Source organism: Olea europaea, unplaced genomic scaffold (assembly GCF_002742605.1).
Source record: "Olea europaea var. sylvestris unplaced genomic scaffold, O_europaea_v1 scaffold722, whole genome shotgun sequence".
Lineage (NCBI taxonomy): Eukaryota > Viridiplantae > Streptophyta > Magnoliopsida > Lamiales > Oleaceae > Olea > Olea europaea.
In genome coordinates, this window is record NW_019265623.1 from 474,978 (window position 1) to 484,898 (window position 9,921).

The 9,921-nt window shown below is 41.7% G+C and overlaps 1 protein-coding gene across 2 annotated transcripts in view; it reads left to right on the top strand.

Annotated features, from left to right (window-relative positions):
- Positions 1-2,063, top strand: part of LOC111390859 — a 20,424-nt gene extending 18,361 nt beyond the window's left edge. For both annotated transcript variants that reach the window (XR_002701990.1, XR_002701989.1), the window contains one exon: positions 824-2,063. The gene's annotated coding sequence lies outside the window, so the exon portion shown is untranslated. The remainder of the gene's footprint in view (positions 1-823) is intronic.
- Positions 2,064-9,921: the final 7,858 nt, after the last annotated feature.

Here is a 9,921-nt window from a genome sequence, read left to right on the forward strand (position 1 = left end):
CTTAGCTTCCACGACTTGTAAACTAGTTTGGTTACCAGCTGCTGAAATATTTTCAAATGGAAGTATCATCCCCAGCTCTTTTTTTCTGCGATAAGCTGCAATTCGCATGGCCTCCAATCCCATTTTTCATGATGAACCAAATATATCAAGATTGATTGTCATTTTATTTGAGACAAAGTTACTGAAGGGTTTATTTAGCTCATGTCTATCCGGTCTCAACATCAGCTTGCCGATACATTCACTAAATCTCTTCCTTCTTCTTCATTGCTTCCTCTCTTATCCAAGACGGCTGTCAAAGATATTTATAGTCCATCTTGAAGAGGAGTATTAGATCATATAATTGATGGTAGTTAATGTTGAGCTGTCATGTAACTAATTCTATACACCAGCCAGTCTATTTATATTGCTTGAATTGTAACACGCGATAAATGATTTCATGAAATGAATTTCTTCTTTACAGTTATTCTCTCCAGATTCTTCTCTTATCTTCAAACCTTGTTATCAGTTCTTCTCTTCCAACTTTTCTCTTCAAACATTAATAGTATAGATGAATTAACTGTTGAATCTACGAATTTGAATTGGTAGAAGTATGAAAATCCAAGTGTTTCTCCTGTTTTTTGCTGCAAGGATATGGTTAAACTATTGGCTTGGAAGTCTCTCATTGAAGGGATACGTTTCGAGAGATTGTAATTCAGTCCCTTGGAATTGGGATACGGAGGATGAGTTGTGGGATTTAGGGAACGCTTAAAGCATTGAATTTTGCTGTAATAACAATAGTTGGGTGAAATTTCATAATCATCACTTATAACATATGGTTTTGCAGATATCGTTGAAGAGTTTTAGAGATGGTGTCATGTGTGATCTTATTATCACCAGCAATACCCAAAGACATGTGGAGCCTTTGGCCATAATAATGGAAGCACTGGCTGAAACAGGCAATTCAGCATTTCCCAAGTATGCCTGTTTACTTCTTGTTTTCAGGAAAAATATTCTGATAGTTGCATTGCTATAACAAGGAAATGAAATTCTAACTTAAGTCAAAATGTAAATTACAATAATTTGTAAATAAAATTGATTGTATTGCGAATATTCTTTTGAGTTTTGCATCACCTAAAATATTCCCCTTGGTTTGCATGGAAGGAGTTTCAGTAACTGTGCTGAAAATTATTTATTGAATCTAATCCACTTTGTACTCTTGAGTTCCATGAGATATATAGCAATCTTGACTCAGGTTGCCCTTGAATTCTAATACTATTAAATAATGAAATTGAATGGATTGGGGAAAAGATGAAAGCAAAGAATTTGACTTATCATTCTTTAAAAAGCATCAATATAATGCTTTCTGCAGTGAAGGTTTTCTAAAACACAATGGTAATATTGCTACCCCTTTGTCACTAGGATTACTGTTAATGTCACCAGTTAATGCGTGTTGTTCATAGAGGCTGATCCAAACATCAAACATAAGCTTTTTGATGAAAACATATGGTTATCATTTCTGCCAATTCCCTTTGCTATTGATCTGCTGCACCGAGCTTCAATCACGAAGCTTCAGCTCACATGTGATGCTTCAATTAAGATATTTTATCACTTCATCATCCTTACCTTATGACTTCAATTCGGTTGGTGAGGACGTGAAGTGTGGGCTTTTTATTTATCTTCTAATTTAATGTCACGTGGGCCTCTTTTGAAGTTTTGTTAGGTGAGGCGTAACAACTTACACTTGATGTTATTTGAAGGTAATGCAATTTTATACGCTTTCAATAGTAATTTAGACCTCTTGAATTTTTTTTATTTTTTATTTTTTACAAAGCCCAATACTCGTACACTAACATGGCTCACATATTCTGTCTATCCTACATTCAAATATACTTGTACAACTTGATTAACTTAATAGCCACCGCCTTTCCCACCTTCAGGGAATGTCACTCGTTTTTTACGATTTGTCCTAATGTGCAGGAACATTATGCGTGGATTCGAGTGGAGCCGAATTTGCTAACCACGTCATCGGTCCAAAATTCAACGTCAACACATACAATTTTTGTTCATTAGTCTTTTTTTTTTTTTTTTTTTTTTTTTTTAATATCTAATGTTCAAATTAGTTGTTGGTTGATCTAGAAATAAACAAAGGCGAATAAGCGATTTTTGGTTTCTTTTTCCCTTTTTTTTTTCCCTATCAAATTTTCCTTTTTCCAGATCATTGCAAAAAATGATGAATTACTCAGTCCTTGGATCTTTATTATTTTAGCTAGTCAGGCGCTAAATATGAATTTCGTGACTGGTAATTTAAGCAAAGTTCAGCTAGGTTTTCAGACTTATTGCACTTCACTATAGCCCCTGTTCCCTATATCTGTATCCCTATACAATAAAAGACGTACTTTTTTTTTTTTTTTTACCCAGGTGTCCCAGTTTCGCTAGACTAAATCCTGGACCTCAAGCCTTCGGCCCCTATTAGCTTGAGGAAGTTAATCGCGGGTTGTGCCCTTATTGGCTCCCAGGTTCCTGTATGACTTTTACTCCTTCCCCAAAGAGGGCCCTCTCCACTGCCTTCCAGCACCTTGCCTTCGAGATAAATCCCCCTTCTAAGATGCTGCTTTCTAGGAATCGAACCCTCCACGCTTGGTTTGTGAGCCCACCAATGCAATTGTTCCACCAACTCGGATGTGCCCCGAGGGGCAAAAGACATACTTCTCTAGTTGGTTTTGTGCATCTAAGTGTAGAAGATTTGAAAGTATGAGGGTTTGGCTTCCCAGTTGTCTTTAGTGGGCCCTTTTCTTTTTTTTTTTTCTTTTTTCCTTTTTTTTGTTGCAAACCTCAGCTTATTTGTTGTGGGTGCTTTTCTCCTTATTTTAGGCTTGCAGCTTTTGAAGATTCTTAGTTAACTGATTTCATGAAGATTAATATGTATGCATCAGACCTTATACTCATTATGCCTAACATTGAAAGGACTAGTCATTGATCTTATTAATATTTCAAATCAATGTAAGGGTCAAATTAACCTCAAAAATGTAATTAAAGATTGATTTGAACTAAAGTAAATATGCTCTTTAGGCAATTGAACTTGCTTGGATCATACATACATTACAACAAAAGCAGCTTTTTGCAACGTTCAAAAAATGTTGTTGAAGGTCTTTTACAGCTCTCGGACGTATGTTGCAAATCTCAATGTTGCGGTAGAGTAGAAGGATACATTGACCTTTTTTGAATGTTGCAAATAATCTTTTGCAATGTTTTTTAAGTATTGCAAATAACTTTTTTGCAGCATTTTTTGAACGTTGCGAATAACTCTTTTGCAGAGTTCTTTGAGTGTTGCTAATAACATTTTTTAAATGTTGCAAATAACTTTTTCGCAACATTTTTTTAAACGTTGTGAATAACTTTTTTACAATGTTTTTTAAGTATTGTGAATAACTTTTTTGCAACATTTTTCTAGTGTTGCCAACTATTTTTTGCAGCGTTTATTAAACGTTGCAGAAAGTTAAACATTTCGCGACATGTAATAAACGTTGCGAAAAGTTTTATTAAACATTACAAAAAGAGAAACTTTTCGCAATGTTTAGTAAACGTTGTTAAAAATTATATGACTAAGTATCCGCAATAGTTGTTAAGCCCCTATCCGAACCACTTCGGAGAGTCTACCTCTGCCTATTACGAGGTGTTCAGCACCCATCCGAAGTGACTTGACCATCAATGTTGTCGATCTGCTAACACACTGTGAGGCATAGACAATTCTGTTGAATCGATCGAAGCGTCCTCGCCCCTAAAGTCGAGGCGTACTCCGAGGACCTTTGCCAGGATCCTCCGCCAATTTCAGAAAGAGTTCTATGTCAGGATCCTTTATGCCCCTAAGGTTTAATTGATTTGACGTCTCCATAAGCCTAGTTGATGTGACGTATCAATTTTATGTCAACTCAACTCGGGAGAAGTAATTACCCGTTCACTCTATAGAGGCGGTTGATTGACGCCTATGAGCAGAAGCCTTACACCGCCAGATGCATACACGTGTCCCACATCCAACGATTCTCCTCATCTATAAATACCTAAGGTTTGACAAGAGGCAAAGGTAATGAAACTCTTACAACATAGCTTTCCATAACAAGCAAATATATATTCTCCTCCCCATTATTTACCACAACCTTGGTATTGTTCCAATCACCTGAGGCTAATTTGACCGTCGGAGTATATGTGGCCGCCACCACCCGCTGGGTCAGGCTGTGTGCATCTAACCGTGCGTTGACTATGCGCAGGGAGGAATACGTGGAGTAGCTATCGATTAGCCACGTGGAGGGCCCAATTTGCAAGGTCAACAGATTGGCGCCGTCTGTGGGAAACTTCCCGTCCAAAGTTCTGCATTCTCCACCGGAGAAACCAACAGAAAACTAGCAACTTATCCTGAAAAGAGCACGTTCTTGAAAAAGAGCAAAGTCGAGTTATAATCCAAGTTCTCATCACCCTTGAAAAAGGAGATAAGATGAGTTATAGCCATAAAGACGACAATCCTATGAGAGAGGCCTCTGAAGAAGAGGTGCTTCGTAACAATGTCACTCACCATAGACCCCATCATCGGCATCGCCAAGGTGAAAGAACAACCATGCTCACTGAAGGAATGTCTCAAATAGCTGCGAGCATGAGAGACATCGCAATTCAGAATATGGCGATGCATGAACTCTTCATGCAGGCCCAAGGTCACCAGGGCTCTCAAATGCCCCAAGGATCTTACCCAATTCAAGAAGCCCCCGCGTCTCGTTCCCAAGGCCATATGAGCCAGCACAGAGAACGCCTCCTCGAAAGAAAAGCGGACGCAGAAGCCACATCCTATGTGCAAGGGAGCCAGCTAGCAGAACCACAATTAGGGGACAATTTCCCTTAAGAATATGAAGCACAAAGGTCAATTAGCATCTTCGACTAAATAGGACAAGACCTTAGTAATAGGGTCTGCTCAGTGCGAAGATCAGTTTGGCAAGAACAGGAGCAAGAACAAGCACCTCCTCCTCCTAGAAATAGGAAGGAAAGAAGGCACTTAGTTGATTGGGGCAGCAGAGAAGAAGCATCTCCACCTCCCCAGAACATTCAAGATGATGAAGGGTCAGATGGGCCTTGTCGATCTTATGAAATTGACGATGATGATGATAACCTCCATTTCTCAAGGAAAACCCGAAGCTTCCCAATGCCTCCAAATTTCATGCCCCCTAAGATCTCCAAGTATGAAGGAAAGGGGGGCCCGGTAAAGCGCCTCACCAAGTACATGACACAGATGAGCCTCAGGGGAGTCTCGCCTGCTTTGAAGTGCAGAGCCTTCCACTTAACCTTGGGTGGAGCTGCTGAAGTGTGGTACAGCAGACTTCCTCCCCTGAGCATTAGGAGTTGGCCAGATTTGAAGAAGACATTCTTGAACCAGTATCTCTCACGCAGAGAAGGAGAGGCCCCGGTACAACGCCTGCAAGATATGAGACAGGCTCCTGAAGAGACGCTGAAAAGCTATCTCGCTAGATTTACCGACGAAATCACATACTACGAGTAGGTCACTGACAGAGAAGCCCTTTCAGCCTTGAAAGGCGGCCTCAACATGAACACTTTGTTCTTGAGGGATGTGCACAACAAAAATCCCACCACTTATGACGAACTGGTAGAAATGATGAGAGTGGAGATCGTCAGTGAAGAGATGATTGATCACCAAAACTGTGCTGCGCGAGGACTCTCTCCACCTCAGAGGCAGGTAGGTCGAGGACCCTGGACCCAAGCAGGGCATACAATAGCTCCCACTTCCGGACAGGCACTGGCTTTTGCCATACTAAATGTAGTGCCGGTATTGGCATACGAGAATTTTCCTGGTGAAGCAGGGCCATCTGGAGGAACTGATAGTAATAAGAAGAAGAAGAAGCGGTCAAACAGGCCCTTGGAAAGAGCAAGGTTTTGCACTTTTCACCAACTCTATAAGCATGACACCAACGAGTGCAGAGACGCTCCTTGACACTCGTATCGCAACGACCCACATCCCTCCAGAAGGAAAAAATATCCTCGTAGATCCGCCTCCCCGAACAGGGGAGAGAGAAGGCAAAGAGAGCAGTCACCCATGAGAAGAGAATCAAAGGACCGAGGAGAGTCTAGACAGAGAGATCAGGCCCAATTTTCTGGAGACCAAATCATCAGGGAGATCGACACGATCATCGGGGGACCTCACATCAATGGCAACACCAGGAACGCACAATGGAATTACATAAGGGAAGCAAAGGACCCACCAATGCTCACTTACATTGTCAACGAGTCCCAAGAGGCCAATAGGATGGCCCTAATCACCTTCTCCAAGGAAAATGCACAAGGAGTTCACCACCCCCATTGTGACGCATTGGTTGTGAGAGCCGTAGTGGCAAGAAACGGGCTCAAACGCATGTTCATCGACAATGGTAGTTCGGTGAATATATTAGTTCGGCTTCACCTTCGACAAGATGCAAATTGAACATGGGTTGATCCCCATAACCGATCCACTATTCGGATTTACTGGAGACAGCATCATCCCACGAGGGCGGATTACTCTGCCCGTCGAGATGGGTTCAGTTCCTCTAGTGGCCCAACGCTTCATGGAATTCTTGGTGGTAGACCACGGATCAGCCTACCATGGAGTATTGGGTAGACCCGCCTTGAAAGATCTTTGGGTTGTTACCTCCATCCACTATTTGAGTATGAAATTCTCAACTGAACATGGGATTGCTACGGTACGAGGCGACCAGATGGGCTCCAAGGCATGTTACTTAAACTCTCTGCGAAAATCGGATCCCCGAACTGTTAACGTGATCATAACTAAAGTTGACAGTGAACCCAATTTGGACGTGAAAATGCTCGACGCCCCTGAACAAGGGCATACCTCCGAACAGGAGGAAGACGTCAACATGGAAGATGCCCCTGAAGAAGGGTACTCTTTTGATGAATTAGATCCTCGGATAATTGACTCCGAGCCAAATGCAACCCCAATGGAAAAACTTGAAACCTTATTCGTCAACCCAGAGGACCCCAGTTAGATCCTGCAAATAGGAAAGACACTGTCCCTCGAAGCAAAAGAAGAAATGGTGAGCTTCCTGAAAAGGAACTTGGATGTCTTCGCTTGGAAGCATGAAGACATGGTGGTAATAGATCCAAGGATCAATTGCCATCATCTTAACATCAACTCCTCTTGTGTCCCACATAGGCAGAAAAGACGTGCCTTCAACTTGAAGTGCGCTGAAAGACGAAGTACACAAACTTAGCTGCAGCAGCTTCATCAGAGAAGCCATCTATTCGAAGTGGATATATAACCCGGTCTTAGTGAAGAAGCCCAGCGAAACGTGGAGAGTGTGCGTAGACTTCACAAATTTAAATAAGGCATGCCCTAAAGACAGCTTCCCACTTCCAAGGATAGACCAACTTGTGGATTCCACTGTCGGACATGAACTCTTGAGCCTCATGGATGCATACTCAGGGTATAACCAGATACCCATGTTCCGACCTGATGAGGAGGCTACATCATTCATCACAGACAGAGGATTGTACTGCTACAAAGTCATGTCCTTCGGATTGAAAAATGCTGGAGCTACATATCAGAGGCTGGTCAACATGATGTTTGCCGAACTCATTGGCAAAACCATGGAAGTCTACATGGATGACATGCTAGTTAAAAGCCTCCAGGCCAACGAACACGTAAGTCACCTCGACCAAACCTTTCAGATACTTAGAAAATATAAAATGAAGTTGAATCCCCTCAAGTGCACCTTTGGAGTGGCTTTGGGTCAGTTTTTGGGATATATTGTAAACCAAAGAGGAATCGAAGCGAACCCAGTGAAAATAATGGCCTTGCTTGAAATGAGGTCGCCTCAGAAACCAAAGGAGGTCCAAAGCCTCAATGGTCGGATAGCTGCACTCAGTCGCTTCATCTTCAGAGCTACAGATAAGAGCTTACCCTTCTTCAATGTGCTGAAGCAAGGAAAGAAGTTCTAATGGACTTCTGAGTACGAAGAAGCTTTCCAATCGCTGAAGAAGTACTTAGGAGAGGCACCCTTGCTGTCAAAACCTCAACCAGAAGAGCCACTACTACTGTAATTAGCAGTTTCGGACGAGGCGGTAGCGCTGTCCTAGTCAGAGAAGAAAATGAGCACCAGTTACCGATATACTATGTCAGCAAAGCACTCCTCCCAGCTGAAACACGCTACCCAGACATGAAGAAATTGGCACTCGCTCTCATCACAGCCTCAAGGAAACTGAGGCCATACTTTCAGGGCCACTCAATTGAAGTTCTCACCAACTTCCCATTGAAACAAGTGCTACAGAGAACAAACTCATCAGGACGCCTGCTAAAATGGGCGATCAAACTTAGTGAGTTCGACATACCATCAAGGGTCAGGCCCTTGTAGATTTTGTGGTTGAGTTTGCCACAGTCCCAGAAATGGAAGCAATAATGGAACTAGTCGAGCCCACAACGTGAAAACTGTTCGTAGATGGATCCTCAGGAGAGGCTGGCTCTGGGGCAGGGATCGTCTTGGAAAGCCCCGAAGACCACAAGCTAAAATGTGCAGTAAGGTTCGGCTTTAAAGCCTCGAACAACGCTGTAGAATATGAGGCATTTTCTAGCAGGCCTTAGACTGGCAAAGGAAATGCAGGTCAGAAGGCTCCTAGCAAGCAGCGATTCTCAGCTTGTAGTGAGTCAAGTCAATGGAAACTTCGTGGCCAAAGACAGTGGCATTGCATACTTAAAATTGGTTCTGGACCCAGTTCCTCATTTTGAAAGGTTTGAGCTGATTCAAGTCCCATGCCTAGAGAATACTCATACAGACGCCCTGTTAAAATTGGCCAGCAGCAAGGATTCAGAGGTACTAAAGGTTGTCCCCATTGAACACTTATCGAAGCCCTCCATTTTCGGAGATGAAGAGGTGCTATGGATAGAAGGCACCCCGTTATAGATACAATCCATCATCGCCTATCTTTTGGACCAATCACTACCAGCTTCTAGAAGTGAGGCAATGAAGTTAAGAAGAAGAGTTGTACACTTCGTCCTACAAGAAGATGTTCTCTACAAAAAAGGCTTTGCTTCGCTACTTCTCCGATGTGTAGGAGGCAAAGAGGCCTATATATACTCAGGGAAATCCATGAGGGAATTTGCGGGAATCACTCCGGAGGAACGACTCTGGCACAAAAGTACTCCGGCAAGGCTACTTTTGACCGACACTGAAAAAGGATGCTTGCCAGTTTGTCCAGAAATGTGACAAGTGCCAGCTAGGGGTGGGCGTGAGTTGGGTCGATTTTTATTTCAACCCAAACCCAACCCAACGTGGTCGGTTTTAGTAATGTTCAACCCAACCCAACCCAACCCATGTAAAGATTGAAACCCAACCCAACCTAACCAAATGTCGATCGGGTTGGGTTGGGTTGGGTTGGTCGGGTTGGGAAAACCTATCAACAAATATTAAAGTCGTCAAAATACTAAATTTAAAACAACATTTATATAGTCTTCCAACATCAATAAACTTAAAACATATAATGGTATAATCCACCAAATACACATGAAATAACTATACAATAACAATTACATATCTAATTACAAAGCTATAGTTCCGAGGCAAAAAACTATTGGCACAAACAAAAATTTGCTCGGAAAAAAACCAGCCACCAACACAAAATAATTCTTGTGCCACAAAACAAAAATCAACCATCAAATAACCATTGACACTTGACACAAACGAAATAATTATCCAATAACTATTGACAATTGGCACAAACAAAAACTAGACATGAAACAAATTACTTTTTGTGCCCTTGATCATCTTCATTCAATTTTGAATTCATTGATTCCAATTCTACAAAAAAAAAAAAAAAAGTTGATTCAGTTGACAACAAAATACATAGATATAAAGTCAAAATAACAAAATTTATGAAAAAAAATACATATTACCTTCATCT